This window comes from Nuphar pumila, chromosome 8 (genome assembly GCF_984573655.1).
Source record: "Nuphar pumila chromosome 8, dmNupPumi1.hap1.1, whole genome shotgun sequence".
Lineage (NCBI taxonomy): Eukaryota > Viridiplantae > Streptophyta > Magnoliopsida > Nymphaeales > Nymphaeaceae > Nuphar > Nuphar pumila.
Genome location: NC_143256.1, coordinates 12783166 through 12802043, shown reverse-complemented (window position 1 = coordinate 12802043; position 18878 = coordinate 12783166). Strand labels below are relative to the sequence as shown.

The following is an 18878-nucleotide window of genomic DNA, read 5'->3' as shown; positions in this document are numbered from 1 at the left end:
ATGGATAAGGAGGTTTCTGAGCTTCGCAGGGAGAATGCGGAGCTTGGGAGGCTGTCGGCTGTAGGCTGCTGGCCACCATTGCTCATCGTCTTCTTCTTCACAGAAGCTACTGCAAGGGCTAACGGATGGCTCAAGTTAGTGTAGTTCTCTTAACCAAAAAGCATAGTTTGTTTCTGATGTTTTCTGAATTTAAAACTTGGTTCATTTTAGATATACCATACTACGGTTTCTGCTGTTGCATATATTTATTTATCAAAATTGTGGTGCTTGTTTCAGCCGTAGGCTCATAGCAGCCACATATTACATTGGTTTTGATTGACTTTTTTATCTTTTCTGGAATCATTCTAATAAATCCAGTTAATGAAAATCTTGGTACTCTTGTCTGAAGTTTGTCCTTTTCTTTTCCATTCAGTAGTAAACGTAACCTTTAGGCATTTTCTACTCGAAATTTATCAATTAGGAACTTTGCCTCTTCTTGCATCACTTTTGTATTTTGAGTCATGGTAACCATTTTCTGCTTTTTCCTTTTTTTCTCATTCATATCCTTATACTGCGCTGGATGTGGTTTCTAGGACTTGGAAATCTCAGCAGCATCAGAAAAGCTAGCTGAGTGTCAAGAAACAATTCTTAGTCTTGGTAAACAATTGAAGGCACTTCCTTCACCAAAGGATACAACCCTCCTAGATAAAGTTGTTCCTTTCAGCTAGCGCCGGCCATCCCTACAGCGACAGCCCTCCTAGTTAAAACTTGCAAGGAGAGCTTCTATGCTCTGGAATTGACTCTAGATCATTTTTTCACTCCCTTCCCCACAGAAGCCCTCCCCTACAAGCTCATCATCGTCCATGCCAATCCCCTTGCTACCTCTTACGTGGGGGCGGCTGGTCCTGGTAGACCTTCTCTTCTTCTTCTTTGAAGAATTTTGATGGGTGTTGGCGTGAGTTTTATGAAAATAATTTTTAAAACAATATTTTTAATAAAAACAAGTGTGAAAGTCAGACACCAAATAATAAAAATCGGCTCGCACAAGTGGTGGAGTCCGGGTCGAATTCAGGAAACGGGAAATACTTGTATTCAAACACACAAGCTAAACTACTCTTTATTGTCAAAAATAAAAGAATTAATTAAATAATTAACTAAGAGAGTACGGCCCTACGCATAGGGCTTAAACAAAATAAATAAATGGCTTATTACAGATTCAATTGAATGGAATTGAACTAAAAATAAAAACCTAATCTAAAAATAAAAGCAAGAGTCTTCAGTGCTTGAGTCCTTGTGTTCCTTTTAGGTTGAACACTTTTGTATGGTTTGATTAAGAGCCCTCTGAGGGCTCCCTGAGGGCTTGAGGGGACCTCAGAGGGTACTTCGAGGGCACGAAAAGGGCTCTACCACACGTCCAAACGCTTCCCTACAAGAAACAAAAACAAAACACACAACAAAAACATAAATCTATGAGAAAATCAAATGCAAATATGTAGAAAAATCACAAGAACATGAACTAATTAATAGCATGAACTACTATAAACTAACTTGTAACTAATTGAAAACAACTCACACTAAAAGACAAAATAGCAAAATCATTTAACTAAAAAAAAAAACTAAATTGCAACAAACTAATGGCTAACTAATTCAAGAATTCAAGAAACTAAAACAAACAACAACTACGCCTTCATCCCAAAACAATTAGGGTCGGCGATATGAACCAAAAAAGAAAATCATTCTGGGTCTTCCACATGAATCCTTCTCCTCCAATCATTTCTATCCAATGCCATGTCCTTGGTGAGGTTCAAAGCATTCATATCCTTTCCTATCATCTCCATCCAAGTCTTCCTAGGCCTACCCCGACCTCTTTTAACTAATATATTTTTCCATTTCTCCATCCTTTTAACTAGAGCATCATTAGGCCTTTGTCGAATATGTCCAAACCACCGTAAACGATTCTCTCTCATCTTATTTTCAATGGGTGCAACGCCTAGCTTCTTACGTATCTCCTCGTTCCGAATCTTATCTTTTATTGTATTTCCACACATCCATCTAAGCATACGCATCTCAGCTACACTCATTTTTTGAATATGATGTCTCTTAGCAGCCCATTATTCTGGACCATATAGTAAAGCGGGCCTAATAGTCATCCTATAAAACTTTCCCTTCAACCGCAATAGCATTCTACGATCGCACAACACTCCAGTTGCACTTTTCCATTTCATCCACCCAACCTTTATCCTATGATTTACATCTCCATCAATTTCTCCATACTTTTGAATGATAGATCCCAAATATTTGAAACAATCATCCACCGGTATTTGTTGCCCACCAAGCTTCACTACACTCCCATCACTACTTCGTTGCTTACTAAACCGACATTCCATATATTCTGTCTTACTCTTACTCAACTTAAAACCTCTTGCTTCTAATGTCTGTCTCGATAATTCTAACTTAGCATGAACCCCAACTCTAGACCCATCAATCAAAACAATATCATCAGCAAACAACATACACCACGACACATTTTCTTGAATTGATCTCGTAAGCTCATCCCTCACTATAGCAAATAGGAAATAGCTTAAAGCAGATCCTTGATGTAACCCAACCATTATAGGAAAATTGGTTGTCACCACTCCACAAGTGCGGACATTGGTTACTACTCCTTCATACATATCTTTAATAATACTAATGTACTTGAGAGAAACATCTTTCTTCAAGAAACTAAAGTAAATTAAAAAAAATCCAGAAAGTACTCAGCTGAACATGACAAACTAATTAATTAAACTAATATTAACAAATGAATAACATGAACGAGTGCTAACAAGATCGGCTAATAGCAACTATAAAAATCAGCTAATCCGCATCAAGTAAATCTAATGTTAACTTGCATATGGAAAATAAAACTAAACTAAATTAACTTAATGTGAATCACACAAACATGCTGGACCTAATACCCAATAACTACAGAGCTATGCAAAATAATCTATCCTATGCATGATAAAGCATGAGTTATCAAAAAACAAAAGGCAATCGACTATTGATGATTAACTACCTAACCACTAACAGAATCTGGATGTGTATCACACAGCTCAGCTAAAGAAGAAAATTAATAAAGCATACCTAATTAACCTAATTAATCTACTCAATGCATAATATAAAGCCAACAGAAATTAATCTACTCTACAATACCGGCTGAAGATAACTAAACGTAACACAGTTTTACTCACTACGGTATAACATTTACCATTACTAAAAATCACAACTATGCTAACTACTTATTAAAAAAATTTCAGACAAACTACACTACCGAATATTATATTGAACCACTTATTATCTTTTGCTGAAACACAATGACACGCTGCATGTAAAACAAAACGATTAAAATATTGCAATGACACTAAAGTTTTCAAACAAATTAAAAACGTTGACTTCTACAGCAGAATTGCTGAATACCAAAAACTCAAAACATGTAATCTATTACGTCAATGCATAAAAACGAATTCTGTACCTAACCTATATGAAATAAATTAACTAACCTATATTACAACGTTGACTAACCTCTTCACACTGGTTCTTTGACAGCGCCTAACACAATGTAAAAAAAAAAACCCGCTGAAACTACATAAAAAAAGATGCTGACTGGATAAAATAATGGCACACAAATTCAACATAGGCTGTGTAACATAAAATAACTGAGACTGATAAATAAAAGAAAACACAGATTCAATGCCGGCTGAATAAAAAAAATAGCATATTGCTTGGCATCAAAACCAGATTTCAAAAACAAACAAACCAAAAACCGATAAACACAATACTTGGCTAAAATAAACTGTGCTGTGCATATGATCTAAAATGATAATGATGATAAGAAAAACATAAACTGCAGAGTATTCTACGTTAAGCCTAATCCTAGGCTTAATCTAAACTAATCAAGAAACATGAAAACATATGTGAAAACCCTGTGTTAAGCCTATTGCTTTACCTAAATCACACTAATCTAATGTTTAAATCAAGAAATGACTGATCTATCAAAAACGAACTATGTATTATATTTTTTTCTTTTTATTTATTTTCAGATGCAAATCATAAACTAATCTAGATGAATATTCAGACGATGCGATGAACTATGAAACTATATGCAATGCAATGCGTTATGCTATGCAAAACCTAAATCTACGGTGAAAAAGAGGGAGAAAGAAACGACCTGTCACGGATCGCCTCCGATGGAAGGGTTGAGAGGAGAAAGTGGTTGATCCCAGCTACATACACGCCTCCCCGACGAAGACGGTAAGAAAAGCCGATGAAGACGGGGCTTAGAGGATCAATGAAATAAAGAATAAGAAGAGGAAGAAGAAGAAGAAGGAGAAAGAGAAAGAGAAAAGAAATCGGCCAAGAATGAAGAAGAAAAAGGGAGAAGGGAAGATGGAGGCAAGAGGCAAGAGTGCTGCTGGAAAAATGTTTTTCCAGCCCTCAAAACTACTATTTATAAAGCTAATTAGGTTAAAAACAAAGTTTTCAAAAGGAGACCAAAATATTTTTTCAATTTTCAAAACAGGTCCCCTCTTAAAAACGTGTTTTTCTAAAACAAAACTTTCTAATCTAACTAGGGCTCCTACTTGAACTATTCTAGACCACTAATTAAAAATTTCTAAACTAAATAAAACACTGAAAATCACGGGGCAAACTTTGAAAAACACGATTTTTGATAAATTCAATTAAATGCGGTTTCTGAAAACTAACGATAAAATTGGGTTTTTAAAGCAATTTTAACACGGATCATGCATAAAATAAAATGGATAAAATGTGAATATGTATGCATGATCAGGCATCCTTGGAGACTTGTATTCTATTAGTTCTCTCTTTTCTTCTTAGTGACTTTTGCTTTATCCCCTTCTGCTTTTATGGAGTTTGCAAGCAAATATGCTATGTTGGTTGTTGTAAAATTTTTGAGATTTTGGCTTTTCTGAGTTACTTTCAGCTTTTAGGAAATCCTTCATATTTTGGGCATTGGTTGGAGAGGGAACTATTTTGAACTCTGTCTTTTTTTTTTGAGTTTCTTGGTTTTCTGTTATGTGGGATTTGGTTTTTGGAATTTTTCTTCTCCTTTTCTTTCCCCCCACTCTTTGGTGGAGAGAGGTTATGGTTCGGAGGGAAAAATCTGTAGTACCTGTAGAGTTATGGGGTTTTGTCCTATGGATGCATATAAACTACAGGGGCTGAGGGCTATGTCACATGGGTGCGGGTGCGGGTGCGGGTGCGACACGGGTGCGGCGCAATTTTAAAATTTTTGGACACGGGGACTCGGCTGTATATATATATATATATATATATATTATTTTATTTTATTTTATTTTTTTTAAAAAGATATTATTTTATTTTATTTAAAAAGTGCACTGTGCACTGTGCACATGCACTGTGCACTGTGCACATGCACTGTGCACAGGCACAGCACTGCGCACTGTGCACAGGCACAGCACTGCGCACTGTGCACAGGCACAGCACTGTGCACTGTGCACAGGCACAACACTGTGCACTGTGCACTGTGCACTGTGCACAGGCACAGGCACAGGCACTTTTTATATAAAAATAATCATTTTTTTAGTTTTTTGGCACTGTGCGCACTGTGCACAGGCACAACACTGTGCACAGGCACAGCACTGTGCACAGGCACAGCACTGTGCACTGGCACAGCACTGTGCACTGGCACAGCACTGTGCACTGGCACAGCACTGTGCACTGTCACAGTAAACAAGCTCTTTTTATATAAAAAAATCATTTTTTTTAGTTTTCAATAGACATTTTTGGACTCGGTCAAAGTTGACCGAGTCCAAAATGTGGACGGACTCGGCCTGGACTCGTTGACCGAGTCCGACTCGGCGTTGACCGAGTCCAGGCCGAGTCCAAAGCCGCACCCGTGTCGGGGCGTGTCGACTCGGGTGCGGCACCTCCCTAGCCGAGTCCGTGTGACATAGGCTGAGGGATGGTGGTCTCCTTTTACCCTGGGTTTTGATCTTTTTGACCATTTCATGGGTTGCAAGTGATTCACAAGAAAAATTTTGTAGGTCATGTTGTGTTTATTTGGGTTCACAAGAGAATTTTACTCATATATATATATATATATATATATATATATATATATAGAGAGAGAGAGAGAGAGAGAGAGAGAGAGAGAGAGAGAGAGAGAGAGAGCTGAACATGTTAGTTCTTCTTTTGCCCCGTTAGGCTCCATAGTTTGAAGTGTTTTATGATAGATCTGAACTGTTAGATGTGTTTAGCATGCTCGATTTAGTAGGAATCGACTCTTGGATCATGTTTTTTCGACAAAAAAATGTATTTTTATGAGCTGGGAAAAATTGATGCCTTCATCACCATTGTTTTTGGATCACCAGAAAAACCTCTATGCAGATATGATTCCGGTGATCCAAAAGTCTGTTTCCACTAAACAAAACCTATAGATCACATCTATGCTGTTAGATGTGAGAAAAAATACCAAAAACTACTATTTTTGAAGGGGCCTAACGGGGCAGAACAAGCGCATCACTCATATATATATATATATATATATATATATATATATATATAGAGAGAGAGAGAGAGAGAGAGAGAGAGAGAGAGAGAGAGAGAGAGAGAGAGAGAGGGTGTTAGCTGCTAACCAAGTTTTTACAGGGTTTTTTCATGTTTTCCTTAAATCTGACCATTCATATATGTTGTACATATTTTATTTTATAGGAATCTTCTCTCGAATCATCCGATTCAGGTACACAAGTAGGTTTATATAAGGTTTAAAAAATCAACTGTGTAAGATTTTCTTAAATATTCAAGGCTTAAAAATTTATTTTTTTAATCGAACAAAACATGATCCAAGTTTCGTTTCCTAATAAATGGACCATGTCAAACTCATCTGTTATAAAATATGAGAAAACCGTTCAAATGCCCCGCTAGTGAGGTGGTTGGTGGTTAGCTACCACCCTCTCTCTCTCTCTCTATATATATAGATGAGTAGCTACTGAATAGTTTATGCCCTACGCCATCCTAAATGTTTCTAAAAAATATAGTGGCACGTAGATTTTGCTTAATTTTAACCTGTAGACGGGTGCCTTATTGCTTATTCACTAAGAACCATGCTTTGGATTGAATCAGTTTGATGAGAAACATTGATTTCTATTTAGCCATTGATTTTTTATCGCTAAATACCCATCTAAAAAAATAAAAAATGCCTAATCTAATACATGTTTTCTACTAAATTTTAAAGAACATGGCTATGAGTTTGAATTAAACAAACACCCAGAATTCTGCCCCTTTAAAACGGCTGGGGACAGTTTATGAGATAAGACTATTTAGGAGGTACTCTCTCTCTCTCTCTCTTTGCATGGTGTTTTCATAAACTTATCCCACTTTCCTGTGGAGCTTTATAGATTCATCTCCCTTCTCTAATTTATAGGTGCTGCTGACGTTTTACCAATTATAGCACATGATTTGATGACCATAACTGCCAGAGTTTTACAACGAGCCAAAGAGATATGCCATTCTAAATCTGTAAGATATTCTTTCATTTCATTCTCTTCATTGTTTGTCATTCAATTCAAATGATCTGATGAATGTTATTAATTCTTAATTTTCAGCATATTTGTTTACTTGTTAGCTCATAAAGTCTCTATAAGTTATGATTGTTCGCATCTAAAAAGTATGAAAACAACATACCAAGCTACAATCATACAGCATAAAAGAGTAAAAGCAGGGTTGGTTTTTTCTTCTTACATGGCATCACCACTAGATGGAAAGCTGGTCCACAACTAAAAAAAGAATCTGGCGAAGTTTTATGCATGGGGATGTCAAGAAAGTTACCATAGGATTAAAACGTGGTTATTTAAAGTACAAGCCTCACAACTAGAAGACATGGCATTTTGTACAATATTCCTAAGTCCTCATGCTCCCAACAGGTTCTGTCATCCTGCTCATAAATTCTCTTTTTGAAACAAAAAAAAATGTTTGTTTTACAAATCCATAGCTGCTTCTGCTTGTAATTTTTTCCCCTGGTTACCTCAGCAGTGAGCAAAGGGAGTACTCGTGGAGTTTTATGTAATGAAATGGTAGGATCCACGAATGCACTTGAATCTACTCAAAAGGAAGTATCTAAAAGATACTTTAGACAAGACCCATACAAGGATATAAATGGAAAAGCATAAAAATAAATAACACTTTATTTATGAGAGCAAAATGCTTAAAAAGCATTTAGAGGATGAATTACACAAGGGGATGCACCTCTCTTTATACAAGGGTATTAAGGAGAGCTCATAAGGAGCTCTCCCTTTCTAGCTATTGGAACTAGTCCAACGGCTAGAATTCTAGCCGTTGGACTAGTTCTAACAGCTAGAAAGTTGGTCAAGTTCCAACCGGAACTTGACCAAACAAGATGTATCTAGTTCTAATAGAACTAGATACCAAAAACAAAAAGAAAAATTACAAAAAAATGAAAAAGTATAAATACAAAAATATACAATAATAATAATATTATTATTATTATATATTTTAACACTCCTCCTCAAACTTACGGTATAACGAGCGAAAGTTTGTCTAAGAGGAAGTGAAATCTGGGAGCCGCGAGAGGCTTGGTGAAGAAGTCTGTTAATTGGTATTCTGACATCACATATGACAAATCAATGGTTTCATGCAATTATTCCTCTCTGACATAGTGACAATACATCTCAATGTGTTTGGTGCGCTCATGGAAAGTCCGGTTGCTTGCGATGTAGACTGCACTCTTGTTGTCACAACACATTCGTGAGGCTTGTGTTGCTTCAACTCCTATATCAGCGAGTAGTCGCCTGAGCCAAACAACTTTTATTGTTGTGGTTGCCATGACTCTATATTCAGCTTAAGCGGAGGAAAGAGAAACTTTCTGGTACTTCATGCACCTTCATTATATTAGAGATTTACCTAAAAATACACAGAAACCAGTGATTGAGTGCCTATTATTAAGATCACCTCCCCAGTCAGCATCAGTATAAGCAATTAAATCTAATGGTGACAATGCAGACAAGAAGAGTCCTCGTGAGAGAGAACTCTTTAAATATCTAATAATACATAAAACCGCTCCCATGTGAACAAAAGTGGGAGCATGCTGAAACTAACTAGTTGTGTGTACAACATGTGCTATGTCTGACCGAGTGATGCAGAGATAGGAAAGTACTCCAAAAAGTTGTCTGAACGGAGTGAGATCATCAAGACGCTCTCCATCATCAATTTTCATTTTAACATTGACCACTTCTGGAGTATCCAACTTCTTATCATCTGTAATGCCAGACCTGAAAACAATATCAAAAGCAAATTTAGATTGAGATATCAAATACCCACGAGAGGAATAAGAAACTTCTATTCTTAAAAAGTATCTCAATAATCCTAAAGTCAAAGAAGAATGAAATCCAATATCAATTATAACATGACTAAATCTGTCATACCAGGCTTTTGGTGTCTGTTTGAGGCCATAAAGGGCATTCTCAAGACGAAATATTTTACCCTTAGGAATACTAATACCAGGCTGAGCTTTCATGTAGACTGTCACATGGGTGCGGGTGCGACACAGGTGCGGCGCAATTTCAAAAATTTTGGACACGGGAACTCGGCTATATATATATATATAACAAAAAATTAATAAGATAGCACTGGCTATGTGACTGTGCATACAGTCTGTGACTATGACTGTGCACACAGCCTGGCTATATATATATATTAAAAAAATAATATAAAAAATTGATTTTTTTAGTTTTTTGCCATAAAAATGGATAAAAATAGACTCAGTCAAAGTTGATCGAGTCTATAAAGTGGATGAACTCGACCCAGGTGCGTTGATCGAGTCTGCCCCGTGTCCGAAGCCGCACCCGTGTCGGGGTGTGTCGACGCGGGTGCGTCAACCCCCTAGCCGAGTTTGTGTGCCATAGCATGTAGATTTTTTCAACAAGACTCCCATTTAAGAAAGCATTTTTGACATCCATTTGAAATATAGGCCATTTTTTGATAAAAGTCAAAGCAATTAAAGCTCTAACAGTGGTCATACGGGCCACAGGGGCAAAGGTTTTATCGTAGTCAATGCCATACTCTTGAGCATAACCTTTGGCTACGAGTCGTGCCTTATATCTTTCTAGGGTCCCATTACTTTTAGTTTTGACTTTATAGACCCATCTACAACCTATAGGTTTCTTTTCGAGAGGAAGGTCTTGAATGGACCAAGTGTTGGCCTTCTCTAATGCATCTCATTCTGTTTTCATAGCTTCAACCCATTCTTCGGGGTTTTTGGCTTCAGAATAGGAGGAAGATTCAACATAGGATTGGATTAATGTAAGAGCTGCCCTATACGAGGGTGAAAAAGATTTGTAAGAGACAAATTTTCTGAGAGGTCGAGAAATTCTAGAAGTCCTACTAGGGGGAACTTCAGAAAACCTTTCTAATGCACGTGGTGGGTGTTGCTCTCCAACACTTCGTCTTGAATATGGCAGGCCAACATCCCTACTGGTTTGGTCTTCTCTATCATTTTAAAAAATAATAGGACTTTGATCATTGTCAAAGTTATATTCAAAATCCTCTTCATTGAATTTTGAAGTTAAATGGATTAAAAAGGAATATTCAGTAATATCTTTGGATTTTTTACTTTCGAAAGAATTTTCTTTTTCTAGAAAAGACACATTTCTTAATACATATAATTTGTCATTTTGAAGATTATAGCACCTGTAGCCTTTTTTATTTTCAGCATATCCTAAAAGGGCACAAGAGATTGCACGAGGGAAGAATTTATCATTTTTGTTTGTAAATATAAAACATTTGCAACAAAAAACTCTTAATCTAGAGTAGTCTGGAGCTAAATCATAAAGTTTTTCAATTTGAGATATATTTTTTAATGAAGAAGATGACATTTTATTGATGAGATAGGTGGCAGTTTGAGCGGCTTTAACCCCAAAACCTTTTGGAACTTGACTTGCAATTAGCAAAGTCTGAGTGATTTCCATAATGTGGCGATGCTTGCGTTCCGCAAGACCATTTTGTTGAGGGGTGTGTGGGCATGATCGTTCATGAGTAATGCCATATGGATTAAGATAGTTTTTAAATTCTCCATACATAAATTTTTCCTTTGAATCGGTGCGAAAAATGAAATTATTACTTTGAAATTTGTTTGTGACCATTTTATAAAATATTTGAAAGTAAGTAAAAACTTCGGATTTATGTTTAAGAAAATAAATCCAAGTGTGTCTAGAAAAGTCATCAACAAAGATGACATAATACGCATAACCACCTTTAGAGATACTGGTGCGGGTCCCCAAACGTTCGAATGTATTAACTAAAGAGGTTTTGTAGAGACAAAGGTTCTACTAGAAAAAGGTAATCTTTTTATTTTACCAAGAATGCAGTCTTTACAAGCAAAATTTTCAAATTTACAAAGTTTTCTCAAACTTGGGAAGTATTGGATTTTTGACATATGAAGATGGCCAAGTCTTTTGTGCCATAATTCTGTTTCTAATTTTTGAACATTTAAACAAAATACGTTCTTTGGTAGTTCCAAAGAGTCCATGTAATATAGTTCTCATTCTCTATGACATTTCCCAATCAGCTTCCCTAACTGGTGATCCTGTATTTGACAACCATCAGAAGAGAAGGATATATTACATCCATAATCAGAAATTTGTGAAACAGATAAAACGTTCAAATTTAATTTTGGGATATATCTAACTTCTGAAATACAAAATTTTTTTGATTTTTGAAAACTTTCAAAACATCCTATTCCTTTTATTTCAAGAGATGTTTCATCTGCTGTAAAGACTTTTGATATACTTGAGTTATTTTTAAAACATTCGGATAAACATTTAGCATTTGGGGTCATATGAAATGAAGCACCAGAATCTAAGAGCCAAGAGAAGTTACCTGGACCGGATACAGATGCAACTGCCGCTTCGGTTGAAGCTTCAGTCGAAGAGGATACCTCTTTGAGAAGCGATTGAAGAATCTCTATCAGTTGAGCCATGGAAACAGGTGTATCTTGATCTTTTGGCTCGGTTTCAACATATGCAACCCTCTTTTCGTGTCTCCTTTTTTAGCTTCGGACATTGAGGCCTATAGTGCCCTGGTTCATGACAGTGGTGATAAATAACTTTTCTTTTGTCAAACTCACCACTCTCCTCCTAAAATGAGGCGGCCTATAAGTGCGAATATGATTTCCTAGTCTAGACACAACTAGAACTGAATCATCATCAACTTTTGGAGTACTCTTTTTAAGACAATTTTCCTTCATAGTTAGTTCTTCAATAGTATCTACAATAGTAGGGATTTTACCACGATGAAGTAGAGCCGATTTGGTGGATTCAAATTCTGGTCTTAATCTATTCACAAATTGGTAAAAGTGTTCTATATCGAGTTGTTTTTGACGAAACTCGATATCTTCGGTGCAATGCCATTTTGGCTCTAGAATAGCCAATTTTTCCCAAAGTTCGGACAACTCATTATAATATTCACGAATAGTTTTGTCATTTTGAGTTAATGTCCGAACTTTTTCTTGAAGATTGCACACATGAGCAATATATTTAAGGGAATACATATTTTTGAGGTATTCCCATGCCTTATCAGCATGTTCAAATTTAGTGAGGCTAGAACATTTTTTAATGTCTATGCTATTAATAAGCCATGACATTATCTTTGCATGCCCCCATCCTTCGCTCTTTTCATTTCTTTTCATAAGAGGCTAGAGCCTTAGTCTTCTCCTCTTCCGTTAGAGGAACTTTCTTATCGCCCTCTTTTTTGGTGGGAGATAGTTTAGGTTCCGAATCAGAACCGTCTACTATTCGCCATAAGCCTTTTCCCCATATGTAGTGCTTCATAATTGAAACCCACATCACATAATTAGTATCATTCAACTTCATGGGTATGATGGTGACCTTATCATAGTCATCCATCATTTACAAGGGTGTGAAGAAGATAGTAAGGAGAAGAAAAAAGGAAAATAAAGAAAAAGGGAGAACGAGATACAATACAATGTTGTTGCTCAAGTCATTTTCTCTAAATGGATCCTCTTGTAGTCGATAGAAGAGTGATAAAACACTCTTTTGGCAAGTGATGAAACACTCATTTGCAAGTGACAATACTTTTTGTAAGAACAAGGTGATAACACACCTTTACACAAGAGGCACGAAAATCGAGGCAGAAGTTTTTCAAGATCTAAGAGTTCCGTAGCTCTGATACCATGTATTGAAATGGTAGGCTCCACAAATGCACTTGAATCTACTCAAAAGGAAGTATCTAAAAGATACTTTAGACAAGTACTTTTCAAATGATCCAAGAGTTCAAGAGCTTTCACTTATGGCTTATTACCCTCATTCCTACAAGTTCATTGGAAGCTCTCACCTGCATTTACTGGCAATAGTGTTCACAGCCAACCGTCCCCATCCCACAAGTTCTATTCTTTCATTTTGAAGGTCCCAAGTATATTTGTTGGGATAGGAAAAGCCCTCTCCTGTGATCCAGCAACTATATTGCCTGAAGTCCAACTCAGCAAAAAAAAACAGGCGACAATAGATTCAAATCTGCTTAGAGTAACAATGATATTTGCCTTACCACATTTTATGAACATACAATGGTCATTGTTTCTGTTTGTTTGGGGCAAAAAAATTTTTCTGCAACTTCTTGATTGGTATAATGAACCTGTCAGGAAACAAATCACAAACTCAGGTCACATAATTCAGAACTTGTATAGGACTATTTGCTTAATCTCGGTATACAGTAACTGTATGCTTGTGCAGGTAGTTGATTTTACTATTGAAGTGATGGAAGGAGATGCAAGGAATGTCTTTGTGAGGCAGTCGAAAGGCAACATTCAAGCATGTTAATTATGGGCAGCCATGGATATGGAGCAATCAAAAGGTAGCAAAATGCAAACTTTGCATCTCTGTCTGTTGGTGCAGCATTTTTTTTATGTATTGATATTCAATTGTGCACCACACACCTTCTATACTCTGTAGATATTTAGAATCCTCGCATCATTGAGCAACAAGATAGGACCAAAGTGACAAACCTACAAGCCCGATATTTGAGAAGAAGAATCTCAGCCTATGTCACACAGATACTCCGTTTGGCCCCGTGTCATGTCCCCTTGTATATTAGTTATATTGAAAACTTCATAAAGATGGTTGTATCCCCGAATCTGCAGTTGTATCTATGTGACATAGGTCTCAGCTTTTGGGCAAGTGAACCTGGCTCAACAGGGGTCTGAGTCCAGAGATGGATTGGTAATTTGTGGTCATGGAGACCCATGTTAGAAAACAGCAACTAGCAATGCATAAGCCTTATTGATTGGAATATAAAATATGAAAATTCTTCATGCTGACAGTAAGGAAATAACGAGAAAAATAGGTGGAAAGTTCCTAAATTAATCACTTGTCAGTGAAATAAAATGATTAAATGGGTTCAATATATCTTCTTAGTGTGTAAAATATTACAGAAATTGCAATTCTTGAACGAAGGGATCACCCATTCGAAGTCTCGATTTCCTCTTGCTCAAGAGCCAGAGTTCCAATCCATTTACTTTGTGTTCCCAGAAAGCTGCACAATTCCCATTCTTTTTCTTTGCATCTGTGGTATTATGTCTAAAGTCTCAACTGCTAGGTAACAATCCAAGAGAAGACAACCCAGTTGATCATTAAGGTCGCTAGGAACCTGCTCGGGGAACAACGCAGTCCTCGAATGCGGTGTGTACCATTTTTGAAACTCAGAGACAAAGCGGTCCTAGGCAGAACGCCGCCTGGATGTCCCGGCAGTGTTTGTCCAGCACGTCAAACACGCCCTAAGAGTTTGCCTGAGTTGGTGCTAAGTCGCCTGAAACTGACAGTAGACATCCCCAAATTTCCACCATCATCTCTCTCCTGTAACTTTGCAATAGTTTGCATATGGCTTCTGAACCAGACAAGTTATTTGTTTTTTTTTTGTTCTTTTACTTTCTATAGAATTCAGTATTTTTGCTTTGGTTTCACTTGACATTTCACGTCCACGTGATTCTATAGCTGATCAGATTACATTGATAAAATGTTGGTACAGGGCGGTATTGGTGTAAGCGATTACTGTGATCATCATGCTCATTGCACCGTAATGATTGTGAAGATGCCCAAGGTTAAGAACTAGGCTCGACATGCACCGGTTGTGCTCAAAACAAGCAAGTTCTTGCTACTTTCTGTATTATTGTAAACCGGTCATTGATGTGTTGGGCTTGGATATATATAATTTACAAACTTAAAAACCTATCCATTCTTAGCTAATGATCTACATCTTAAACTTCAACTAGCAGTTCTCTACTTTTATGTGCTGCGATTTATTTTCAACTATTTGAGGTTGGGCAATGGCACAGGGTGAGAGGACATGGTATGATAAAACCTTGTTTAAAAACAAGTTGTGGAGTTGGACCGTTGGGTCTTTAAGATAGTTAGAAGTAGTAGTAGCCTTGAGTAAACATCCCAATTGGTGCTTGTTGTAAGATATAATGGCCCTTCAATTCATACATTGGATCCATTACCAATTTGATGCAACGTCCCTCTATCAGCGTTTAAAGACTAGAACTAGCCTGCTCTCTCTCTCCTTTCTCATGCATGACACCAATGTTGTCAACATAAGTTTCAGACCTAAGTCAATTCAGAGAATTGGCCGAATCAGACTCAAACCCAATTGAGCTGAATCATTCACTTTTACTTTTTTTAATTTAAAATTTCACTAACAAATAAAAATGATTAAAATATTAAAATAAAGACGGATTCCACCTCAGTTCGGCTTAATTCAAGGTGAATCATAGTTGAATCTTAAAAGAATTACCTCATTAAGCATGGCAACTGAGCTCGAATCAGGTGCAAGGAATTCATTAGAAGCGCTATTTTTAAAGTGATAGTTGCTCCACTTAAGTACTTGTGCAATAGGTAATCACGCAACTTCACTCAAAAGACACAACCAAGTTTTCATCCACTCAAGAAGGCCGGCCCACACCCTACATTGCGTGAGACCAAGCAACATGAACCACCTAGAATAAGATACACTCAAGATACACCCTAAGGTCAACTTAAATTCAATTTAGGCAAAACCTTGAGTTCACAAATATATATTAGGGGTGGGAATCGTGTCGGGTTGGCGGATCGACCCGATGGGTTGGCGGATCAGCACACCTCAACCCGAACCCGACCCGTTTATTAAACGGGTCGGCTGTGGCAAACACGAACCCGGCCCGTTTAATAAACGGGTAACCCGACACGACCCGCCAACCCATTTAATAAATGGGTTGGGTCTGGTAAACGGGTTCTCAGGTTCGCGGGTTGGCAGACGGGTTGGCGGGTTGACCCGCCCGCCTAACCCGTTTATTAAACAGGTCAGCCTGGTTGGCATACCCCCAACCCGAACCCGACCCGTTTAATAAATGGGTTAGGCGGGTCGACCCGTTTATTAAACGGGTTGGCTTAAGCCCAACCCGAACCCGCCTAAGAGGCGGGTTGGCGGGTCGTGTCAGGTTTTGCCACCCCTAATATATATGATCTTAACAAATTTCCACAGTTTGGCAGTAAGTGGGATCTTAACAAACAAAACAACCGAACAAAAGCATCAGCATTGTCACCCCCACCCCCGGAAACATTGTCTTCACCAAAGTCAAAAGAAAAAGAAAAAATGAAAGACGACAAAACATAAACAGCAAGCTAGTATCCAAAAAAACAAATGTCACACATACAGAGAAAATACAGATGATCATTTTCTCGTAAAGAAAAAAATTCAAATCAAGTCCATTAAAACCACAACCTCTCCTTGCAACAAAGCAACAAAAAAGTAAACCAATCAAATTTGCTAATGTAGCTAATGTATAAGTACAAAGCAAAGGGTGCTAACCTTTCCTTCAACCTCCCACAACATTCCATTCTCAATCTCTTTGTATGGGAATGAATCGGAGAGGAGCTTGTCTCAGGTAGCCAGATAATGTGGTCAACACATGGCTATAAGTTATGGATATAAGAAAACAGGCTGGCCTGGTATAAATGACAAAAGTTTGCTCCATTTTGCATCAAGTTATGAACATAAGAAAATAGGACAAAATAAAATGCAAAATTTTGCTTCCTATTTGCATGAAATTTTCAAACAAAAAATTCAGAATTCTGACAAACCGCAAAGTTGGGATCTTGCAAAAAAACAATAAAAAATACATGACATGATATTGTGGCTCTCAGAACATTTTTTTTACACAAAATCTTATCATTATCCACCTATTATTTTTAAGTTGTTTGCATTTATCATAATTAAGCAGAAATTTCAAGACCGCATCTAAAGTTCTTATATCAGAGTTCAAGGACTAAAGTCACTAAACTACATTATTGTCAACATCATGACTCCATAATAAGTTATGGAAACTAAAGGTTTAAGCCTTTCATGTTAGCATAAAATCCAGAAATCCGCTGAGTTGACCTAGAATAGGACACTCAACAGATGAGACAAGTTCTCTTTAGTTTCCTTAAGCCTACAGGTCAAACTTAGAAGTGTTTGGACAATACTTGGCTTTCACAAAAACAATCAAGATAGATGGAAGCCAAGAGCAAGACCTACCACTAAAGAAAAGAAAATAAATCTTCTTTTGACAGCAAAAAGAAATAAAAAACTCAACTATGAGAAAAAAAAAGGTTTGGGTGATTTAGTAGCAGGATTTACATAAATGTTTAGTCAACTCTTTTGACAACTTGAAGTTACCAAATTGTAGGCAGATATATTTAATAATAAAAAAACAGTGCTACATTATCTTAGTCATCATTTTATGGGCATCATGATCATCAACAATCACAATAAGCATGTTATGCCAACTACCAGTGGACATCAGATCCGGCAGATTTGGGATCAGATTGAATACTCAGGCCTGGATTGGAGTTGATATCTCTAGTATAGGGGACTCATATCAATCCACCCCTGTTATTCACTAGCAGGCCCATGCCCAACATCATACCATGTTAAATACTCCTAGGCTTCCTGGCCCAATGACCACCCCTAATCACAATGCATGGTTCCCACATTTTCCTTCAGCTAGCTTCTACTATATTGCTTTTAACATGAACAAATAGATAAGCAACACAACTAAATTCATTCTAATTGTAACCACCAAAATCCATGCTCAGTCTAACGTCCAACAGTCCAAGTTGTGTCTTTGTACACGAAAAGGCTGTACGTAAATATCCCTCCAATTGAGTGTATTGACTATTGGGCAAAACCGGACATGGATAGAAAGACAAGCAACGAAGATATACTAATCCAATTTTATAATAGCATGGCACTAGCAACAAAACTGCTAAAAGTGACCTGGCCTTACGTGCCTGCAGCAAGCGGCAGGGAAACAAGATTTAACAAAGCTTAAACCTCTGTTATAAAAGCAAAATTTTTCCATGATCCATACAGACATATATGCCGCAAGCATTGGGCAACGGGATTTAACAAAGCTTCAAAAGCTCAATTTTACAGAACCAAAATTCTACATGATCCTTATATCAGTAAAAAACAAGAGTATAATCATACATGGTTTTAACACCTCGACTTATACATCACATAGAAACCATATCAATTTGTCGAATAAGACAATGTTGGATTTCATAATTCTACTATATTGATTGCAACCCACCGACGACTAACTCAATCATCCTCTTTTTTCATAACACAAACAAAATCCAAAAGAAACAAGTTAAAACTTGCAATAGATGGTATCATATTTGACAAAAATACAAGTTAAAAAAGAAACATGTGATAACAGTGCTTGTTTGCTTGCTTGCATGAAAAAATCAGATCTTTAAATGCCAAGTGTTTCTATCTTGGATCTAGCAAAATCTTAGGGCATGTTCGGCAGCTCCTTTTCAGAAAGGATTTGA

General features: G+C 37.1%; 1 pseudogene; it reads left to right on the top strand.

Annotated features, from left to right (window-relative positions):
- On the top strand, positions 1 to 15135 carry LOC149829631 (universal stress protein PHOS34-like; annotated as a pseudogene).
- Positions 15136 to 18878: the final 3743 nt, after the last annotated feature.